The sequence below is a fragment of the Mycteria americana genome, chromosome Z (genome assembly GCF_035582795.1).
Source record: "Mycteria americana isolate JAX WOST 10 ecotype Jacksonville Zoo and Gardens chromosome Z, USCA_MyAme_1.0, whole genome shotgun sequence".
Lineage (NCBI taxonomy): Eukaryota > Metazoa > Chordata > Aves > Ciconiiformes > Ciconiidae > Mycteria > Mycteria americana.
The window spans coordinates 33,811,505-33,835,553 of NC_134396.1; the positions used below are offsets into that span (position 1 = coordinate 33,811,505).

General features: G+C 41.9%; 1 protein-coding gene across 1 annotated transcript in view; it reads left to right on the forward strand.

Annotated features, from left to right (window-relative positions):
- The first annotated feature begins 2,562 nt into the window (after nt 1–2,562).
- APBA1 (amyloid beta precursor protein binding family A member 1) overlaps nt 2,563–24,049 on the forward strand; it is a 98,696-nt gene continuing 77,209 nt past the window's right edge. The window contains exon 1 of the mRNA XM_075527514.1: nt 2,563–2,706. The gene's annotated coding sequence lies outside the window, so the exon portion shown is untranslated. The remainder of the gene's footprint in view (nt 2,707–24,049) is intronic.

Consider the following 24,049-nt stretch of genomic DNA (forward strand, 5'->3'; position numbering starts at 1 on the left):
CACCCTCACAAGGTTATCATTTCATGTCCAGCAGATTGTATAGATTCATCCACAGCATTACTTGTTTTTTTAAAAGTTACAAATTAGTCTCGGTGCTTTGGATACTAGCTTTTCAGTCAGTTTTTTTTGTTTACTATATTTAAATATGAACTGCTCAGTTTTAAAAGGGCAGTGTACATTTGTCCAGGAGGTTAATTTCATATAAGCATGGTTTTACAAAACTCAAAATTGTTTCTACATTTTCAGAAAGAGCTAGAACAAAACTGTGTTGCATAAATGAAAGCTTTACCTTGAAAACAAACAGATCGCAATTTCCAGCATTTTAATTGCAAAAATTGACAGAGAAGAAAAATTGACTAATTAATGATGATCAGACTGAAAACATGTAAGAGCCTGAAGGTCAATGCTAATGCAGCATACTAATACTGTTGCATTAGCAGTAGCATCTCTTCAGGTTCTCAGACAACCTGTGCGCTAGAAGACCTGTCATGATGAGCTGTGAAACAAACGGGGTAAAATGGAGCTCTGGAAGAAAAACGCATTTAGGATATGGAACTTTTCTTGGATATAATTTAGCAGTCATGAAGACTGCTGTTATTAGTCTTCTGAAATTGTGAGAATATAAGAGAGTAAGGTAGGTCGGGAAGGACCTCTAGAGGTCATCTGGTCAAATCTCCCTCTTAAAGCGGAGCAAATCTAGATCACATTCAGGCCTAACTGCTTCTTTATTTTGAGAGAGAGGACAGAAAGAAGGAATTGAATCACAAGTGAAGCGTTTTACCTAATGTAACTATCCAAGAATCAATAGTTTTGGAAGTCTCTCACACGCATTCTATGCACCCTAAATTGCGGTAACCTCGGGCCCTACCAGGGTCGTATATCCAGGCCATAGAAAAGAAGAAGGGAACAGAGATCTCCTCCAGGTTTTGTTATTTTCGCTACAAAAGTTATCAGGTTGGAAGATGTCTCCAGGATAGGAGAAAAAAAGGTCAATGAATAAAAACTATTAGCAAAGGAAGAAAAAAACCAAAGTGTTGCAATGTATTAAAAATAGAGCAAAGGATTTTGGCAGCAGTTGCCTAAGCAACAAAAGTCACTCATATTTTCTTAACTTTTTCCTTCTTTTTCAACAATTTTTTTTTCATACGCTCATTTTCAAAGCCTTCATTTGCAGAGTACTGCAGCATTTTGGCTAGCATATAAAAGAACATCTGTGCTTACAGAGTGGCTGAACCATATCATAATAGGGGAATAAGCGCTACCCTATTATCAAGAACCAGAAAGTCTCTTTCAGGTATGTTTTTGGAAGGGGAAAAACAGAATTATATTCCAAACTAACATAGCGTTATCATAGTAATTAACTACAAGCCTTTATATGTACAGATTACTTGTGATAGTTTGCAGTGGGGTGTGCCTAAACACTTCACGGATGTTTACCACATTCTCTGAAGAGACAAATTCACAATACTATCAAAATGTACCAATTTAGGTTGCAAATACTACAATTTTGCATTAGTTGTTAGGCATCTTAAAGTCTCCTATCCTTTTTTAAACGGAAAACTGATTAGATATCAATCTGGCTGTGAGAAAAAAAAAAAAGTGTGTTTCTTCTGAGAGTTTATTTTGGTTATGACTGTCCAGCCATATTGATTTAAATACCATAAAATGCAAGACACTATCTTGTGGAATTTAGGATTTTGTTTGTACGTGTGGAATCACTGAGGCAGTGAAGTACGAGCAGCAGCAGCTTGGAGCAGCAGTTACGAGATACAATAGCTGTTACAGGCTGGGCTATAGATGAAACGCAAGTACTGACACTATGTTTATGTGAACACAGGAGTAAGTAGCCGTCTTTCAGGAGAGAGGCACCGGTAAGAACTTTCTAGCAGGGAAATAAGCCTCCACGCGGGCTGCTCCCACACTTTGGTTGGGAGCGCAGCACCTCGGTCTTTGCAGCTTCTTCGCAGCTGTGGAGGGTGCCCAAGGCCGGCTAGCAGCTGCAAGGAGGATGCAGCGCCGTGCTCCATCCACCCTTAGGCCGTGCAGCTCCACGCTGGGAGCCTGCTCCTCTCTCCTGGGGCAAGCCAGGGCTGCGGGCCCGCGCGGAAGGGACGGCGAGCCGACGAGGTTCGCTGGGCCCCCCTCGCTCTCCACTGCCCACGCAAGAGCTGCCGTGTCAGAGAGCGCCGACCGCTCTATCAGGGGCCACTTCTGCACCGCCGGAGCGCCGCGCTCCTCGGGGCCGGGCCCCCTCCGCCCGGCCGCCGCGAGGCCGCCCCGCAGCAGCTCGGGCCTCTACCCGCCTCCGCGGGGCCGCCGCCGCCGCGCCCCCTGCCCGCCCGCTCCCCCGCGCTCCCTCCGCGCCGCCTTCCCGCGGCGTGCGGGGCGGGGGCCGCCCTGCGGCGAACGGAGCGGCGCGGCACGGCACGGCGCGGCACGGCACGGCACGGAGGGGCACGGCACGCAGCGGCACAGCACGGCACGGAGCGGCGCGGGCGGGCGCGCTGACGCGGGGAGGGCGGCGCGGCGCGGCGCGGCAGGAGGGGCCGGGCCGGGCCGGGCGGTGCTGGCGGCGGCGGCGGCGGCAGGAGGAAGATGGTGGCAGCGGCAGGAGCGGCCGGCTGCCGGGCTTTCCGCCCTGCGGTGCGCTGCCACCCCCGCCGGAGCCGCCCTGCCTGCTGAGGCGGCGGCGCGGACCCGCACCAGGTGCGGAGGGGCCGCGGCCGGGAGCGGGAGTTGGGGCCCGTCCCCCCGTCGTCCCGTTCCCCCCCCCCCCCCCCCCCCCGCGCCGGTGGGCGGCGGGGAGGCCGGCGGGCCCGCGGGCGGGCGGCGCGGGGTGGGTGTCCGGCCGGGGGGCCGCCAGCCCGCTCCCGCCCCCGGCCCGCGGCGCCTGCCGGCAGCGGGGGGCTGCGGCCGGGGTGGGCGGGCCGCGGCGCCCCGTGTGCGCCCGGCTGCGGGCGAGGCGGGCGGCTCTGCACCTGCCCGGGCTGCGGGGAGCGGCATCCGCGCCTACGGGGATGCCTGGATTCCGGCCTGCGGCGGGCAGTGACGTGCTCTCGCTCGTGTCGCCGCTTCGATGGCTCCATGTCGTGTTGGTGGGATATGCGTGGCATAATACTGCGTGGAACTGTGCCTACCCTACTGCACTGGTCTGCTGGCTTTGCGTTTTTCAGTTATGTTTTTTTCCCACCCCGCATCTTTTCCGCGGCGAAGAGGGGAAGGAGAAGGGGGGGGATGTGGAGGTTCTGCGGACGGGCGGTCACGGTCGCAGCAGGACGGGGAGCAAAGCCCTCTCCTGCAGGAGGTGCTGCCGGGCTCTCTGGCCGCGTCCCGGTTTGCAGAAGGGAACCCAGCGGGGCCTGGGTCTTGCCGTCCTCTCTGTGGGGTGCAGCGAGTCGCCTGTTCTGCTCTCCATCCCTGGGCTGGGGGGGAGGTGACATCTCCTGCCATCACGTACTGGTTTCAGGAAAGGGAAGGCGTCTTGATCTTTTCTTCCCGGAAAAGCAGTTTGATGTAACGATCGCCTAAATCACAGACGTGGTCACTGCAGCCGTGTGTGCTGCGTCTGCTTTCTGGAAAGATCAGTGTTAACAGGAGCAATTTACCGAGGCTTGTTCTACTGCCATAATCTGTAAAGCTGCCTTTTAAGAGAGACGGGAACTTGGGCCTAGGCTGGAAAACTGCAACATCTTTCTGCTTTCCCCTGTTGTAGCTTTTTTGGGCTGTGGAACTGCAGTTTGCTTTAGAGAGTGTGTTGCAGATCCGGCTGTTTTCATAGCTGCTGAGGCTCTACAAGGCAGAGATGTTTGCCTGACTCTGCAAATATTAAGCGTGAGCTAATGTGGGTGTAGGGCAGATCGGGCATGTAGCATTTTTCTTGTCTTTGACATGCGTCATGTTACGCCAGCTGATAAGAGTATGCCCAGGTGGCTGCAATTTTGCATCTGCGACTGTGGCCCGTGGGGTCCCAACCAACTTGCCCTGGAAAATATTCCAGTCACAGTACTCCAGGTTCTGCTGCATTGCTGTTAAAATCTGGACTGGCTGCACCTGCCTTTGCAGCCCGTGGCTGGAACAAGCATGTGATGCCTGATTTTCCCAAACATTGACTGTGACACAGATTGTGTTTATTCTCTAGGTGCTACATCTTAGCAGTATGTATAAAGCCAAAAGTGAGGTGCATCTTTACCTTGTGCTCTAATGTAAGATTACATTAGAGATTGGGGGGGGAGGGGGAGAGAAGGGTAGACTGTCCAGAAACGCTGTTTGGAAGTGAAGGAGAACAGTAACTGTTGAATTCTCTGCATTTGTGTGTATTTATACTTAAAAATTAAGTGTCCAGTAAATAATAGTGGAAGACCACAGGAAACTGCAAAAGCAGAAAATTTATTGTTCTAATGCACCTTGGGAGGGATGTTGTGGATGTCTAATGAGTGAAGTGTAAACCTGAGTGAAAGACAGCTTGCCTTCATTGGAAAATGCGATCTGAGGTTGAGACATCTGTGAGCTTTTAGGCCAAACTGATTTCTACAAAGTAATGGCAATTCAAGGTTGGCTGTGTAGTATGAATCGTATAATTCATTGGTCCAAGTTTTCTTGGACATTTCTAGTTGTAGCTTGAAGCGATACTTTTATCTTACATTAATGCATTGTCCTCACTTCAAATAGCAAATTTTCTGGCTCCTATGCTGTCTTCTAACAGATGCAAGGCCAGCCTTTTGGAAGGCTATTAAAATAAAGGTATTCACAGATTAGCCCTTTGGTTATAAAATGTAAGAATGCTGGGAAGGTGAATTGGTACATCTAGGTAGATAGAAAAGATAGTTTTGCTGTGTTGGAGTGGCGGGAGAGACATGAAAGCTTTTTACTATAACTTTTTGGTTACTTAATGTAAAATCCTTTTCACAATTTCTTGAGTTAATAATTTAATTCTCAATCATTTGTTTATGATAAGTTTGCAGTTCCTTATGTGTTGGGAAGAGTGTAAATGCATTCCTAATTTTTTATTTGTTAAAACTGTCTTTGTGTGTTTAAACGATAGGAAGTAATACTTTGGAAGAAATTTTGTGATGCTGGATGTGGTGGCATGGTGGACGCCAGAGGTGGAAATGTTGGTGTCGTCCATCATGCCCTTATTCTTGTGGGGCAGGGAAAGTGGGTGTGGGTTTTTGGAGATAAGCCTGAACATGTTGTTTGCTCTATGTGGATATAAAGACTCCATAGTGCTTTGAAATCAGGGACTACTAATTTTGAGGCTAAAGTTTGCGTCATCTGTCTAATAAGCAGCACTAACCAGAAGCCTGATTTCTTTGCATATGAGATTTGAACGGATTTTAATTGGACCAGGAACTGGCTTCTGACTTCTTTGATACCATTTTAAGCCACAATCATATACAATGCTTACATTCTTAAGCTTAAAAAGCCTGCAATATGAGGATTATGTGCATCTTTGAAACTTAGCCTTTTCTTTTTATAAGCAGTGCGTACCGGCGCTAGAGCTGACATGCAAGACATGCGGGTGCAAAGACATGAGATCTCCTGTTCAGCTGCTTATTTTGTATTTTTAACAGGCCAATGTGGGTAGTTGTTTGCAGTGGTTTTGTTGTTTGGCTTTAGGTTGCCTCAGTGTGTGGTAGTGTTTATGGCAAACAAAATTAGGAGAACTGAGTAGTAAATCTGGAAAAGGTGACTGTGAAAATACACACTACGCTGGTTCTATGGTGTTACTGCATGTATGTGAGTTCAGGGTTAATATCCAAAACTAATGATCATGTTAAAAAAAAAAATTATAAAATACACTTCAGAGTCATCAAATAGACAAAATGAAGGAAAAATCAGAGAGCTAAAACTTTTCAGTTGCATCTCATAGCCTAGATACTTCAGATGAGATCCAGCATTTTTTCCCTTGGCACACAAATTGTCTGCTATTGATCACAGCTATTCTGGATTTATATGAGATTACAAATTAGAAGAATCAGACCTTTCCTCTTATGCTTAAAAAAATTAATAATAATAATAATAATAATAATGATAATAATAATAATTAGAAGTGCTTCAGATAGTTTAATACATGTTGTCCATAGGCAATGCAGCTTGATTAACTGAAGCTTAACTTTGAACAAGATCCTATTACTGTAGGTTTAAGTCAAGCGTTGATGTTCCAGTAATGCATTTTTAAATGTGGTTTTCTGGTTTCACAGAAGGTGAAGATTCCTGCTTAATGAGAGATCTAGCAAACAACCCTCTGCTCATTTATTTCTAATAGATTGCGTGTAATACATATTGTATAGGGGTTAAAGGTTTCTGAAAAACAGATTGATTATTTTTGCTTCATAGTATTGATTGATTTGATAAGCCAGATGCTCAGAGCAGTGTGATAGTATTTTTCTGTTTCCACTGCATGAGACTGTGTTCTTCTAAAAAAGCTGTATGTTTGTTGCTTTACTGAAGGGGCCTAGGGAATATGTTTATTTGCTGCTTTCACATATGCGGGCTAATAATGATGATAATACCTGTCCTAATTCTGAAGAAATAAATACAGGAGCAGCGTAATGACAGCTGTGGATGGCAGAGGACTTAGCTGAGGATACTCTAGGACCATAGGGCGGTATTTTTCCACTAGACCCTTTCTGCTGGAGGGGGTCCATCTTGACATGGGAGGAGGAGTGGGAATAGGAGTGCAAGTCTGTTTCCAAGGAGTCAGTTGGGAGATGCCGCTGGGAAAGTGGCATCTCACCTGGTCCGTCATGTTCTCCTTTACAGGATCATGTCCTACAATGTGCTGTGTTCTGTCTAATTGCGAATACTTACTGGAAGAAGTTTCCGTCATCCAATAAGCCTGTATAAGCAACTGTTTGTGGATAAGCAGTGGGGTTTTGCACATCATCAAGGAAACTAGGGAAAGAAATGGATTAGAAGTATTTAAAACAATAAATAGTCTAGGTGAGGTAGACCACACTGGGAGCCTCTGTTTTTCCCATTGCCTACCGAAAGGAGGAGACGTTCTGTGACGTTTAGCCAATTATTTCAGAACGTTTAAAAAATTTAAAGTGTTTAAATTTTTTTTTTTAGACAGGTACCCTGCCCCCATGCTGTCCAACATGTTCTTGGATTATCTATTTGGTCTATCAAATCTTGCTCATAAGCCAGCAATTAAGCATTACTTGCTTCTTTCTTTTTAATGGGCACTTCAATGAAAATTACTCTTCATAAGAAGATGACCACCTTGTCACCCATCTGAGGAAAATGTGAGAGTAGGGAGTGAGAGACTTCACTAAAAGGCTCTGGGTGAATGTGACAGATGAGCCGCACATCCTTGGAACTGGGGCTGAATTCTGTGGTATTTTCTTTTTTCGACTAATTAAACTCTGTGGCACCCTTTTTGTGCATCAAGAACATCCCTGCTGAATTTGATATTCAAACTTTCAACTCTAGAAGATGAGCACCGATCAGGAAGACACCAGGACAGCAGAGCCATGGAGTCTACAAAACTTGGCCATCTGCTACCAAGATTGATTGAGCAACTACCCTACAATAACTCACTGTTGCTTTATTTTTTCCATGCTGGGGATGTATACTAGGGGAAGAACTGCCTTTCTGTATATGTGTGGTTGAGGTACTGGTTCGATATCTAGGAGATACAGGTTTGGTACCCTATATTGATCTGGATAAAGAATTTTGTTTCTCTGCAATTATTTTCATTTTTGTGTACATAAGAGAAAAGGTTTCTGATCGTTCCTCTTCTGGTGGTCATTCAGAGTTTTTTTTGACAAGAAACATATTTTGTGCAAAAACTGGTGGGTATTTGGGTGGGCAAGAGCTTAGGGGCTGGGTAAAAGAAGGTATCTTTGAAAAGAAGGAGGAGGAAAAAAAATCAGAACATAATAGAAGACTTAAAACATACATGAGTGTGACTTTTTTTTCCATATGCTTAGGTTTCATTTGTGGATTTTCTTTTTTTTTAATCTGATATATGAGTTGCAATTCTTGCTGACATAATAGAAGACTTAAAACATACATGAGTGTGACTTTTTTTTCCATATGCTTAGGTTTCATTTGTGGATTTTCTTTTTTTTTAATCTGATATATGAGTTGCAATTCTTGCTGACAGTGTTACTGTTACCATGTATTTATATAGTGTCTGTTCTGATGGGCCTTTGATCATGTTTGAAATCTTGGTGCTTTGGAAATCTTAAATATAACTCTTCTTTAGACTAAATAAATTTAAATTAGAAAAACATTTTTAAAAGAACAACTGAGAGTAATATCTAAAAAAGCTGCTGCCAGAGCAGGGGGAGGAAGCGGAGGGTAAAAGCTCTTGCTCTAGGTCTTCCCCAGGCTAACGTAAACAGAATGCTTTAACTAACACTCTTCAAATCCAAAGAACAGGCAAAACCAGTAGTTTTCTATATGTTGGCTGTCTCAGGTGCATTTCAGGAGGGTGGGCACTGCCTCCACTGCTGGAAGAGGAAATTGGTACATTTTGTGTGATGTGTGTGGGGAGCTGAGGGTTTTTTTCTCCTCTTAACAGCTTTCTCACACCAGCTTTTTTATGATCACAGAGTAACTTGAGTTGGAAAGGATCCCTAAATGCCATCTGATCTAAGCGCTGCTCAAATCGGGTGACTAAGGCGAGGGCTGCACATGCCATGTTTGTAGCTCTTGGCTTAACTAAAGCACGAAGCTCTGAAGCCGAAGCGCCATGCCTCTTGTGGGTTTGAAACACGAGTGTGCAGAAGGTTTTGCTTGCTGCCCCGGCGGGATGGGGCATGGCTGCTGGAGGCAAGCCTTCCTCCCACCTGCCCTCCTCCTCTGCCGGCCGAGCCGCCATGCAGAGAGCTCCTCGCTCTGCCGCTGCCGGTGTTGGGTGGAGAGCGTCTGCCGTGTGAGGGAAACGGCCATTACCTCCTGATGGGTGCTGGTCTTTAAGTCCGTCTTGTCATAGTCATTCCACCCAGGAAAGGGCTGAAATACGGATGCATTTGCTGTATTAGCTTACGCCGTGACCGGGTAATTTTTCTATTTTTGTTTTTAAATTGGATATTTAAGATGATCAAAATGGAGAAAAGTAATGTCCAGAAGTTTAGAAAACATATTTTTGTGTTAAATTATGTTGCAACAGTTCAAAAATTAGACCACTAGTTTTAAAAAATGAGAGATTTATTAAGCAGCATTCCTACTGTTTATGTGCTGTGCAGTTACATTTACCTAATGAAGAAAATCACCCCCAGTAACTTTGTGGTGAGCTGACAGAAACTTGTATTAAATAAAAGAGTCACTGTAAAACCACTCTGTAGCTTTGTAATTCCATTGCATTTTCAGTGGGCATTTTACATACCATTTCCACAAACTTCATGTATATTTCTGATATCCACAGCTATTGTACCTTTTGCCTCAGCGTGATAAATAGGGATGAACTCAGGGTTCTGCTCTCGCTCAAGAATTATCTTCCCTTGCTGATAAATGATTAATGTAATCCACTTATGAGATTGCCATGACATCATTCAGATTTTGGCATGCTTAATTTTATTTCATAACAATGAGAAAATCCCCAAATCCTTGACAGCTTCTTCGTGCAGGACCATGCTAGGGCTGCAAGGAGTGCTGGAGAGACGTTTGAGCTCGCTGCTTTCTTGGCAAGGAGTTGGGTATGGATCCAAGGGGACAGCACTGTACTTCATAACGTTGTCTCTGCGTTAGCTTCAACGTCCAGGCTTTAGACTTTTAACTACAGTCTTAGATAATTAGTCTGATTGCTTAGCCCTAGTTTAAAGTCTTGTCCAAGCCAGGCAGTTTTAATGTGCTGTATTTTGAGTGCGGTACCCTTTGGGCTGCACCGATTTTGGAATCAGCAGTTTCAGTTGCAGTTAAAGTTGAGTTAGGGACTTAACACACTCTCACATATCCTTTTATTTCTTTACCTAAGAAAACTGTAAAGAATGAATGTCTTTATTTCAGCTTAGGTCAAGCTGCTTTTGAATGCAAATTTAAAGGTAATTAAGGCTACAGAAAACGCGTCTGTATTTTAGGAGTTACACACATTTAATGCTTCGATATACAATACATCAAAACATGTTCTGGATTAAAATCTAACTACTTTATTAAAAAGAACTAGTATTTCTAGTTAGCTACTGACTTGATTGTTTCTGGTTTGGAGCCAAGATATCCCAGCCTCCCAGTCTTAAACAAAATTTTTGTCTCAAGGAAAGCCAAATAAGTAAGCTGGAAGGAGAAGAGAAGAATAAATTGATTAGGATATCTGTAAGCTGCATGTGTCACTGCTTATTTTAGATAAAAAGTAGTCTCAGTAATGTATCAGGTAACTCTTTGGGTTACGTTGGTTATCAGAGGGGACATGGAGCATCACCTGATGGCTTCTGCTGCACTGATTACAAGAGTGCCTGTGTCACTGGGATCCAGTTGTTAGCTGTTGTCGACCAGGAATAACAAAACATTTCCTAGAGGAGATCTGGTTCTCTGTCAGACCCTGCTCAGGATAAATTACCCCCTGATAGCCACTAGAAGCATTTTGAACTGAAAGGCAGTGTGCAAATACAGTTGCATGGAAAGTAAATATTAAAAGCACAATTTATACAGTTAGTATTCATATAGTCAATTTTCAAAAAAGTATTAAGTTCTCTACTCCAAAAAGGATTGCCTTTTGGTGATTCTCTAGGAATTAAAATGGCAATGAACAGCCTTTTTGTGCATGGAGCAAAGGCAATTTTTATATGTCACATTTCTGGTATGCAAATTTGTATTTTATTGAAGATACCTTTTCTTCAGCATCTTTATCCATGAAGATAATTACTTCTTAGGCAGAGATCTAAAGATATTTTTTATTTTTTTTTCCTTCCAGTATATAACTGTGTTGAAACCTGAGCAGTCCACAAATCAAATTTTGATCTGCAGTGTTAAACCCTGTGTTATGGTCTTCTAAGCAGTGGCATCCACAGGCACTGTGGTGCAGGTTTATATACATACACTAGATATGCTCTGGATAACAGAATAGCACAAACAGCAGTAAGATAAGAGTTCCTTTTTTATTAAGGAACAGTACTTTGTTTATTTGGAAAAGGAAGACTTTTTCAGCTGCCTGTCCGAGGGCCTTGTGTTTTCAAATGGCAGAGTGTGTAGAACAGTGACTTTAGGGCCACTGGACACTGGAAACACTGAGGGATACGTACTGTACTTTTGTAGGTGTCTTATACCTGAAACCAGAGGGTGAAATTACTGGGAAGGAATTCACAGGGTGAGGCTGAATAATTCAGGGCTTCTTGTGATGTGAGGAAGAGGAAGATATTTTCTCAGTCAGTTACGATACTTCTAAAGTCAGTCTGAAGGTTTAGTAATCATATGAACTGCAAAGACTTCGTAACAGTACACAAAAAAGCTGTTATTCTTCCATTTTGATAACATTCTGTGTCTTGGTTATTAATGATTAGTATGTCAAAAAATCAGACACATCGCCCTTAAAGACTAACCTCCTCCAACTAGGTGCACAGCTACCATCACTTTATTTACTCTGTGTGTTGACGACTTTCCCTCTCTCCAGTGTATGACAGGAATCCTGCAGCTTCATGGCCTTTCGCAATATCCCACACAATTATTACGGCATAGTAGCCTACAAACCTTGGTGGCATCCTTTTTGTGTTGGCTTTTCAGATGTAGTGAGGTGCTGAATAGCGGGCATACCTGATAATCCGGATAAAACTCACTGCTTCAGTGGCTCTGAGAAGAATCCAATGAAGTCTTTGGGTGGATTTCGTTGATCTTTGGCTGGCACCTGTGGGGGTTTGTGCTACGGAGAGAAGACACATTTGCATATACAAAGTCATCAAATCTTTCAAGTGTGAAGTGGTGTGCTGTGAAGTCACCTATAATTATTCATACTTAGTTTGAACAGCATGGGAGACCTGGCTGAAATGCTGGTGGGTTTTAGGAAGGAAGACTCTGCTTGCAGAGAAGAGTTGCTCAATGTGAGGCAGCGGCCCATTGCCGCAGCTTTGCTGGAAACCCACCTGTTTTCCACTGGTGCCACCCAACGAGGAAGAGGAAGAGGCCTTGCACCACGCTTGTGGTCGGTCTGTCCAGCGGCAGCAGTCTACAGGTGACGTGTGTGCGTAAGGGGGAGAATAGGGGAAAGGGAGGAGTCCAGTTAATTTTTTTTTTTCTCCCCTAAGAAGACAAGTTGGGATGTTGAAAATGCAAAAAAAGTATCAGTCACCTGTTAAGGCAGTGTCAGGGGAGCTTGCATGAGGTTGGTGGCAGGAGTGGATTATTTAGGAAAAACTCAGACTTGCCTGAGACTTTCAGTTGTGCATAATTCTGTGTGCACCCCGGTCAGACTAGCCTTTCCCAAAGCCTTGCAAGCTCTGTAGCAAGTACAGCTTTGTAAAGTGGTTTCAAGATGAAGACCAAATTTTACCATTAGTTTTGACTAAAGTGCAGCAGCGATCACACTTTGGTAGGTAAGTAATTATCAACATAGGATTTTCCATGTTGGCGCCTGTCATCACTCTTTAAAAGTTACATCCTGTTTGGAGGAGAGGAGTGGGGAAGGGAAGGGACTTCGTGTAATTGGAGCATCCATCTGGTGAGTTTTGATGACACAGCGTGTTAGTGAGTTATCTCATACTTGCTGTAACCAAGCCAATGCCAAATGCATAACGAGGACTTAGCATACAGTATAAAAAGCACCTACTGTTGTACCCGAATATTATATATTCAGACTGTTATAGTTTCTGAAGTCTGTTTATTCTTGTGCACTTGTTTATTAACTGAATCTTTTGAAGACACTCTAAGATCCCATGACCACAGCTGTTTAAGAACAGCATTCGTGAAATACGAACTTTTTTTACCAAGAGGAAGGAACCTCTCTAAAGATCTCTACCATGCTTTTATTATCCAAAGAGCAAATCTTATGGTTACAGTACTATCTAAAGAGAAAATGTACGGATCAACATGTTAAGCTTCAAGGGTGCAAATCTGGAAGCCGTTTTCTGCTGAGGAGAGACTAAAGCCTTAGAAGTTTAGTCTTTTGTTCTGTTGCTCATCAGCTGTGATACGCTTTCCCCACAGGCAGTGGTTTCTGAATCCTCTTTTAGTGGCTCCCGGATCTGTTCTTGCTGATGTTTGTAGCTTACCAAGCACTGACACAGAGAACTGATGAGATTTTTGACACTTTCACTTGTGAGAAGGCATTTCAGTGTCAGAAGCAAGCATGGAGTGAAAATATACCAACTTCAATTTGCATTTTATGAGATGGCGGTGGTATTGTTGCCAGTTTTTGTCTGGGGACTCGGGATGATATCAGTACTTTTATTTGTATTTCCAGGATTATCTTTACGATCGCAGATTCTTCAGTCTCAGCCCCAGGTACCTCAGAAAAACCTTCCTGTGTGCTAGTTACAATTTTATTTTTCTGGTCCCTAAGTGTAGCATGTGAAAATTGAATTCCTTCTTGTAAGGCATAGCATTGTCATCCTTCAGCTGCATCTGCATGTGTATGGCGCTTGTGACAAGGTCTGGAAGGTAACCTCACGTATACATTTTATTCTGCGGCTGGTGTGTATCTGTGCTAGTTTTGCTGTGGGTACTTTGTATTTTAAATGCCTTTGAATTTTATGTGGTGAGGATTTAATCCTCTTCTTTTTTCTCTTCCCTTCCATCTGTATCTGGTTTGTAAGTTACGTCATCATGTTTTCCATTTGTTCTTCTTTGTCCTGAGGAGGCTAATTCTTCTGCCTCTAAATGTAGCCACATTCATGAGTTCCCAGTGCGTGTGACATATTCCCCAAGAAAAAGCAATGATGTAATGGTGGATTTTTATCTGCAAGGGATCGAGGTTAGAAAAAATGCCTGTGCAAAGGATCTGATGAACCTGTGGAGGACGCATGTGCAGAGAGTTGAGTGAGTTCGTGTCTGGGTGTGCATTTAATCTAGAAACGTGTTTCAGAAAAAAATAACTATCTCTTGGAAATTATAGGAGAATCATGGACTGGATTATTAGGAAAACCTTAGGGCTTAAAAATTGGCAGGTGCTTCACCATTGTGATAGAAACAGCTTCACAGTCCAGTTTGGAGCCAGTGGCCCACAGCGTCTACATAAATCTTTGTCTCTTCATGCTGAAGACTTGGGAGTGGGTGGTTACCGTTCTGTATAGCTCTGATACTCCAGACTTGGGGAAAGTCTTTCCATTTTCTGTAGCCTAGTGAATTTACGATCAAAGAAATAATTTTTTCTCAATTTTACATTTGTTTTTTTATTAATGCTGAATATATTGTTGGGTTGGTATCTGTAGGTACGTGAATAAGATGGCGTCTGGTTTTCTTCTACCACACTAATAAAGATGCTCAGTGAATTACAGAAATAGAAGACCTTGTTGTGACAGGTGCGGACACAGTTTCTCTTGTTACCATCTGCATATCAAGTACATGGCACTTCTGTAGTGTTCAGTTAGCAAAGGAAGTTACCCCGTTGCTGCTGCTGTGATTGTACACTGCTTTATATGAGGGTTCACGTGGTTTTATCAGTTCATTAGGGACAAATGCATTCCTGGATGCAGAAGCAAACTTTCTCCATTTTACTTGGTAAACCTTACGCTGTCAAGAAAATAATTACAGTAATGTTGAGCAGAAATTGGGTTATTAGTCTACCCTGTGAAAATTACATTTTGTTTGTTCAACTCTTTGAATTGAGACATGACAGAAGTCCAAGGTTAGTCGGTTTTAATGTCTCTTGTGAGAAAAAGATTTCACTCTGCCAATTTTTGACCTATTGAAGAGAGACAGCAAGGAACACAGGGACTGAGTTAAGGGTAACGTTAGAATCTTAATAGCAAGCTTCCAGTGTTGGAGCTTAACTTGCTATTAAAGCTCTTTGCTTTAAAAGAACTTACAAACTTTTGATCTCTGCCTTAGTTGTGTGTCTCTTACAATGGGGGTTGTTTGTCTTGAAATAAATAACACAAGGATGTTCAAAGGGTAGGAATGATTCTTAGTAATTGGAGAGGACTGAAATGTTATCTCTTTTTTGTTAATAAAGGGCAATAATCTTACCTCCAAACCAAAAAGCGCTGCCAGAAGCAGCAGGAAACAAACCTATGTATGGTAAGGAGGGCTCAACGGTGAATGATGGGGTGAGATACAGAAAGGAGAACTAAGCGTGGGAAAAAACATTGTAAAATAGTCTCCCAGGGAGTGAGGGAAGATACATTTTTGGGTAAGTGAATACTCAGTGGTGCACGGGCTTCAACAATACTGTAAGGAGCAATCCTCAACTTGAATAACCTCTTTCTGAGGGATTTTGATGTGGCTTTGCTTTTCACAGTCTGGGATGACTTCATCCTTGAAACTGATACAAGCAGATTTTCTTTTCCTCTTTTGTTTGTTTGTCACCAGATGTGGTTTTCTGATACCTTTTTTTTCCATGAGAACAACCATTTGGTGATGTGGTAAATTATTTTCCATTTTAGTTTTGCCCTTGAAGCAGCAGTCCATGACTCTTTCGATGGTCAACTGCTTTAGGTTGACATTTAAAGTTTGATTAAAATATAGTACAGGCTAGGAATGGATATTAGTATGTTTGATCCTTGCAAAAGAAGATCAGAAGTTATTGGTGAGTCAGTGTCACCTGTCTCACAGGTGATCATAGTGTAATTGCATATGGTCATGCTTTGTAGTGATTTTTAAATTCCTTTTCAAGTGAATGGAATGCTTCTAACATGTGTGCCCTGTACCAATGGGTCTGTCTTTGACGTAGTTCCAAACATTACTACAATTTGTGCTACTTGCCTTTCCGCCTTAAAAATTACAGGGAAAGTAAAATCTGTAGAAAAATCATTTAAATTGTAAGGATCAGATAGATGCACAGTGAGTGGCAGAGGGAGCGCAATACAGGTGCTGGGTAAAAAGAGATTAAGAGAAAAATGGTAACACTGTACAAGTACCCTCAATGAAATTATGTCCAGCATGGGAGGGGGGTTAGTTAATTTTTTTGAAAGTGGTAGAACAAAGAATAATGTTTTGGAGTTAAAGGTGTTGGAAAAAAATAATTCTAAATGTTAGCAGAAGCTGTGATAATAATGCTGGATTAACTGAAACACTGCTAGGAAGTATGTTTGGAAATTATTTGTAGGATTTGGGAGTTAATATAGATCAACAAAGAGTTTTTCAGGTCCTGATTGTTAGATTTTACTTCCAGGGAGAGTATAATTTCTAGCTGAGGTGTCTTTGGCTGCCACAGCTGGCTATCAAAAGAAGGTGCTGTGTGTTTGTACACAAACTTTTTTTGCTGGAAAGATGAAGTAGATACTATGATTGCAAGATGCCTTGAGCTATTTCAGAACATCTCCCATCGCTTCCCCACAGGCAGTTCAAGCAGTGCCACTATAGCCCTGAGGATTCTCATTTTTGAGTCTCTCTAAGTCTTGTTTCCCATGCTCTTAAAATCCGGCATTGTGGCAAATGCTTGTTAGTAACTGAAGACTGATTAACATTATTTCTGTAGACTATTGCTGTCTCTGTAGTCATCCTGAATTTCATGATGTTCTTTTATCATATACCCGCATTTACACATTTTACGTATCACTGTAATACCCTCAGCATGCAAAGCAGGCAGTGCTGCCTGTTGAGCAGTCACAACCCATACTTGTGCAGGACCAAAAGACAATAATTAGGCATCAAGCCTGAATCTGTTGACTGGTGAGGTTTCGACTGCAAATGGTGTGATTGCAATTGTGTAGAACTGGTGTTGTGGCTTCAGTGCTACTCAGAATTGAGAAAATTATTGCACTGCATGCCATTGAATTAGCTGATTCCTTGGATGTATTTTGCTTGCAAGTATTTAATGGTATAGCAGGTTGTACATATGGTTTCTCCTTCCCTTTCTCCCTCAACTTTTTTGCCAAAGAGGCTAAGTTTTGAGTGGGAGCTGAAAAACGGTACAGTCTCCAATAAAGCAGCTTTTTAAAGAGGTATACAGCAGATACTGATATATTTTGTCTCTCTAAGATTTTTGTCCTGCTTTTGAAAGCTGGGTGAAACCCATTAATTTGCCAGACCTTTCCAGATCCGTAGAACTGGAACAACGGTGAAGCAGGGTGGAGGAGGTAGTTCCCACTACCTCCCACTACTTCCCACTACCTAGGAGGGAACCACACTGGTTCCCACAGCCGTGTGCTGTGCGTGGGTTGCTCACTCTGGTGAGGTGACCCAGACGACTGCTGCCGTGATGGTTTCCGATGCGGAGGCCTGTTCAGTGAAACAGAGAAGTTGCCTGCTGTACTGGTAGTCTGCCTGTCAGTTGTGCTTCACGACTGCTGTACTTTTCCTGCGTTGTGTTAGTGGTTTGAGGAGTTTGAAGACACACCGTAGCTTTGAGGATTTTGAAGGCAGACCAGAAAATCTGCCAGGGAACTGCCAACATCTGTTTCTGCTTTTTGTTTCTAAGTTTGATAATAAATTGTTGACGTTGTAACCCAGCGTATGTAACCCAGATGTAAAGTCATTGAGAGAGTGGTGGAATGGTAGGGCAGCTCAGGTGCAGAGTTTGTGACTTCCAGGAATCTACTAATGTTTAGAATAACATTAACTTTATCTTTTCAATAAATACAAAACATGTAATTAAACAGCTACTGCCTGACGCCTGGGGATTGTTATTAAGGCAATTCACAGTCTTCCATGACTTTTGGCTAAATTCACTGAAGCTTGTGCAGAGGTTTAACTTGTATGCGTATCGTGTGAAAAGTGCTACAAATACCTGCAAATGAAAAATATTTCCAAGTGTCCTTCTACTTGTTTCTTTCTATGTAGAGCGACCAAAAAAAAATTAAGGTGACATTGCTGCTTCAGTGTTGGGGGAGTAAGGGTGGAAGTAATGAATTGAGAAGCCTCTCCACGTGTGGGAGATGACCTTTTTTGTTTAAAGTAGCACTTAGTTTATTTTGCTACTAGTTATTACTTTGCATGCGTCTGTTTACATTTTCACTTACTGCTTGCTCTAGAATAGCTCCTAGAAATGCCCCACAGAGATGAGCACGCTGGCATTTTCCGAGCAATGAATAGGCTAGCAGAGCGTGGCATTGTGGAAGCCCTGGGTAGCAGCTGAGGCTTATGCTTTTGAGCCGTGACATCCAAAATCTCTGAGGTGGAAATTAGTTAAAGTGAAGGGTATTATTAACAGCATTCTTTCTGAGTGTAGCTATGTCTTCCCTAAGTGGGATTTTCTTCCTGGGGATCCCAGGATTGCAAATCCTTGGTAATTTGAAAAAGTACCTGAGTAGGAAATAGAAAATATCCGAGACTCTCAAAGATCCCTTGACTTAGCAGGTCTCACTGATCTGCTTCTAGCATAACTAGCCAAGTCCCAAGCAATGATTTTCACTTGCTCCAGAAGTGCAGAAGAAACAATATTTTTAATGAGGAGAAGACAGTCTAGAGGCATCTGATTTAAATCTCTGTAGCTCTGCTATAACCCTGTCAGTGACACAAAGCTGTACTCAATTTTGTGGAGCTACATTTATTTAGAATAAACTGGAGGTCTATCCTTAGTATTTAATCCATGTGTTTGTTACTATCAAAGGCTTACTTGGGAACTGAGCAGTGGCACTGAGGCGTCGTGGACATCTCTGGAGCTACATAAGTTTCCACATTTCTTTTTTTTTTTTACTGTTCTCAAACAAAATCTGTTTAAGTAACTCTTTTTTTCCTCATTGTGAGCTGTATACCATACTCTTGTCATGCTTGCGCTCTTAAATTCAGAATGGCTCAGTTGATTAATGGCTTTTTCAACTTTTTGGTGAGCTCAAAAGCAAGGAAAACTTTTAAAAATTTTGTACGCTTGCTTGTAGCTGGGGAAGAAATATACCCAAAGAAATCTGTAAGAGAACAAACGTGCTGAAACGACTGTTTCCTAAATAGTCCAAATCCTTATCCAAATCTTTCTTCAGGCAAAATTACTTTATTACTCTTCTGTCTCTTTTCCTCATGTTGGTAGTTTTGATTCTGTTCTTGCTGGAACAATTTGCTTGTTTTGTTTTGTTTTTCTTTTTTTTTGTGTGTGTTTGGAGATCTATTGAGCAATACAGTAAAAACAAACAAACAAACAAACAAAAAACCCCACCACCCACAAAAATCCCACACCCCAAACCCAGATACTAGTCAATGTGGACTCTAGGCAGCTGTATTAAGGCGATTTTGGTGTTAATAAGGTATTTTTTATTATGAGCAACTAAAAATTGTTCTCCATTAATGTACAGGTTTATGAAGCTTGAGGGAATTAAAAAAAAAAAAATTTCCTAGCCAGATCATATTTATAGGAATGTAGATAGAATGAAAAAAGTACTCCAAAATCAATAGTTACATAGTAGTTTCCACATAAAAGACTGAGGTGTTTTAAATTGCCTGCCTTTAACAACGTGGATGCATTTCTTTAGATGGTGTACAGAACCTTCCAAAAGCTTTTAATTATTGTTTTGTTTGTTTATTTCTAAGTTTCCACACAATTTAGTCAGTGTTTTTGGCATTAATAAGCATCATGAGAGTTTCTTGTGCAGGATTCTTCAGTCATTTGTCCACAGTGACAGAATGTATAGATTAATACAAAAGCCAGTAATGAAATTCTGCATATGCTTTTGGGATGGAAGAGGCACCATTTAGCCTTGTTTTCTGGCTATATTTTTAACTTCTCCTTGGAGCCATTAGGTGGATGGGAAAATGCCCTTTCAAGGAATTGCCACTACTAGATCTGCAATTCTGCATTTCTGATCTGCACGAGAAGTGCTCTTGTGCAGTTACTCCTGTGCTTAATCTTTTTCTTTCTGTCATAGTTTGTCCTTATTTGATGGTCTGGTCAGAACCCAGCAAAGTTCAATAGGCAGGCTGCAAAACTTAGTAGAAATCAGTCCTGGAGTAAAGCCAAGCAGGAGCATTATTTATCAAAGAAATGATTGCTAAGTAGGTGGATTCTGCACACTGGGAAGGAGCTAAACTTTTGGGTAGTATGGCGTTTGGCTGTTTTTATAGAATCTCTTATATTAAACCTGCAGTTGATAAGGTTACAACAGACCAACGGTGTATCTTCCCTTGTACGACTTCTAAGTGCGTTGCATACCTCCTGCACTGCCCCGGCGTCAGCACCTGGCAGGCGAAGGTGGGATGCCTTCTGATCCCTGTGACACTGGTGTAAAACTGTGTCAGCTCCAGGGGTTTTAAAATGTAAAGCCTTTTCAGTTTCTTGTATAAGTCAAAGCAGCAACCTGCCTGGACTGCTCACTTTCACAATACAGTTAGTTTATGTTTGGAGATGATTGAAAGTGAATTTAGGAAACCTGGTACAAGACTGGCTAGCGCAGCTTTTCTCAGGGAATGGGCACAATCCCTTCCCTGCCAGAGACCAAATGGCCTTTCTATGTCCTGTGCATGTCCCATGCAGAACCCTTCTGTAGCTCTTGAATATGGCTTCCTCGTGGCTTTTCCCATGGGATTTTGGGGTGTGCTTTGTAATCTGTAGCAGGTTTATTGTGTAGCATCATGGAGAAGCTGGGGAAGGGATGGGCGGGTCTTCTGGCTGGCATCAGGCCCACCCTATAAGTGACACGTTGGCAAGGTTTTAAGCACGGACGTGAAAGTACTACTATAGGGAAGAGCTTCCATGAGAGGATCTGGGAGCTGGGTGTGATCAAAAGCCAGGACTGGTTAAATGAAGAGAGTCTGGCATTGGGCATCTGTGTGATGCTCTAAAGACAGCCACAGGACTGCGATTCCCCTGGTGCTTTGGAGAAGAAAACCCGGGAAGGTTTTACACAATAGGAATTACACAAGCACAAGGACACATGGAACCTGATTTTTCATAAGATTCAGAAGGATTTCGTAAGTCTGCCTGTCTTTTACTGCTCCGTTGCTTTCTTGTCCCAGTCCCTATATCCTTACTACACATCTCCCAAGAAAGCCAGGGAATTGGTCACGAAGCAGAAGAGGGTGAGGATAGCACAGGCTGAAGACCTGCTGAACTGCTGGCCCGGTCATGCCCGCAGGTCGGTCTGCCCGCCGCTGCCGGATTTCTGCTCGCCTTTCCCCTACTGGGAGGATGAACTGGGATTGCCAGTGCAGCTTAGAGGAAGTCCATTATCTTTGAGACTCTTATAAAATAAATTTAAAATTGGCCAGTGGCTAAAAACCTAAGGATTGGAAATAAAGAAATGTTTAATCACTTTAAAGTATTGTTTGTGGATTATCAACCTAATAAAAGAGCCTACCTTCCAGTCTCTTTAATCATAGGGGGTGTTTTTTCAGCGTAATATTATGCCCAGGTTGTAAATCTTATAAGCTTGTGTGGTTCTTTGTTTTCTTTTTGGTAAACAGTAATTGAAAATCAGCAACGTAATGCATTAAATCTTTAATGAAGCTTTAATTATGTCTCTGCATTTTTGTTTGAGTAATATCAGCTTGCATAAAAACTTTATGTACACTTCACATGTGTGATAGGCTCTCCACAAAACTGCTCACCTCTAGATAAAATAACATTCGTCTGGTTTTTATTTTATAAGAAGTTCTTTCTTGGTTGTGGCTTTGGTGAACTCTTGTGTTAGTTTGTTTGGGTTCTGTATGGGTCTTTAAAGAGTTGATGCTATATGAAGTACAGAATTTGGATTCATGTACTAAAAATAGATTTTAAATGTTTTGCTTTTAAAAAAGAAAATTTCTTTTGTAATTCTGAATACACTCTATATCAGACCATGACTACTTCTTTTTCCTTTTTTACTTCCCTTTTTCTTTCTCACAGACACTTGAATTATGATTAATTGAATAAACAATTACTGAGGGACATTATTAGAAACCTTATATGACTTTTCATAGTTTTACCACTTGTCATTTGGCAGTTGCAGTGTTCTTTCATAAAAAGATCATGAAGTTAATAGTAATATTTTTATTTGCACAAACAATTTTTTACAAATGAATGAGCCCTTCAGGAGATATTTTCTGTTACTTTAGAAAAAATATAGAACTTTGTGATAATCAGACTTTTGCTTTTTTAAAGTATTTTCTTTTGACATTTTTCAATAAACATTTGAAATAATTTCAAATCCCTGCCATCAGTAGTGGTTGTGCTACTACTGCTGTACAATGAAAAGTAGTGGGTTATGGAGAGGAAAACTCATCAGTTAGAAATAGGTTTGGTAGACAGTAGGCTGATTTCGTGTATAATGAAAAGTGAAAAGCACTGCCATGAAACAGAATCTAAGCCATCAAAATTAATGTATTAGTGTAGCTTAGTGGAAAGGGGTAGCATGTAGACTTCCTTTTTTGTATTTTGTTTTCTGTCTCGGATATTATTATCTGAATTGACAGATGAAAATACAGTGGACATCTTTTATTTGCAGCATGATATGATGATGACTGGGTGTGTCTCTCACCAGCATTTTTATCCACTTTACAACAATAAGCCAGCACAATTTCTCCACCGTTATCCTTTTCCTACAATACCATGGTGTTTTCGCTCTGTATGTCTGATTGCTCAGGTAGACTATGAAAGAACTCTGCCATAGTCTGAAAGTATAGCCGGAAAGTATGCAGTTGCTATGGAGGCTATTCACTTTTGGGGGTGGTGGGGTTTTTTTTGTTGTTGTTAGGAGTTTAATATTAAACTTTAGATTGAACAGTAAGCTTGTTTGGATCTCAGAAGATTGAAATTTCTTTAATTTTCTAACCTGTGCTTTGACCTTCTACTCAATTTCCCATTATTCTTTCCCAGTCGATAAATTTTTATTCAGAAGTTAATCGCTATTAATTCCACTTAAGCCGGAGACATAAGAGTGCCAGACGATAGTCCCACTCCACCTTTGTAGGAACAGATAACGATCTGCCTTCAAAAGTATACCACCTTCTGTTAGCGTTAGTGTTGCCGTTCCTGTTTGATTTGAAGAATGGCTTGCTGGTTTCTTTGATGCCTCTCTCAGAGGATGCTCTTCAGTACTGTTCATGGAGGAGGTGGTACTTCATCACATCTCAGAAGTCAGGAATGCCCTTTGGTGGTGTCACACACTGGCACTCCCTAAGTACCAGGGTTTTTTACTGCTGAAGCGCAGAACCAGGTATGTATGCTATGGCAGGGTTTACTGGTTGAACCTAACTGAGGCGTTTTGTCCCTGTTTTCTCACATCTTTCATGGGTGAAAACTTGTTGGTTAGCGGCAGAAGAAGGCATTTTTAGCCTGCTGCTAGTTATTATAAATTAGTGTTTGTTCTTCTGTGAAGTGCCTGTGTACTAAAGTAATGGGAGCTCTGTGTGTTGTTATAGTGAAAGAGCGATTCAGTCTGTAGGAGTTTTAAAACAGGATGCATCGCGTTCTGTCACGTTCAGCATTGTGCAAAACTACATGGGCCTTACATTGGTATGACACAGTGCTCTGTGGAACAAGGTTAAGCAGCTTAAGGAGATGTATGTGTTCTTTGTCGATGCTGAATCAAGAGATTTACTTTAAAAAGCAGGTTAAAGATGTAAGAAAGAATCTAATGGTAGTGTTACTCTTTTTTTCCATTTTTAATAATTTTAAAGATTTATTTTTATTTTATCAATATATGATTTTATTAATCTGTTGCCTTCTACATTTTTAATTCCGCTTCCTGAGGGAGAATTGTTCAAAGACTATGACTGTTTTGATGATTGATTATTTTGGCAATGTTTTTAATTTTTTTTTCTCTGGTAAACGTGAGGTACAAAAGTATCCTTGTCCTACAGTCAATTCAGCTTTTTTTGGGTGATTTTTTTTTTTTTTTTAATTTTAAATTTAGTGTTTTCCTTCTCTTTGCGGAAGGTTTCCTGATACGCTTCTGGTCTAGATTTATTTGTTTGTTTCGGTGGCAGTGGGAAGAGGCTGGGTGAATTCCACTTCGTGCTTCCTGTGAGATTCATTTTAATCTCGGCCGTAAGACATGCTATGCAAACCACAGAGAGGAACCTAGTAACTCACCGTTGAAATGGAAACCTGCATCGAGGTGGATTTTAAAGGATTTTGTCAGCAGTACTCAACATTCTCATTAGAGGTGTG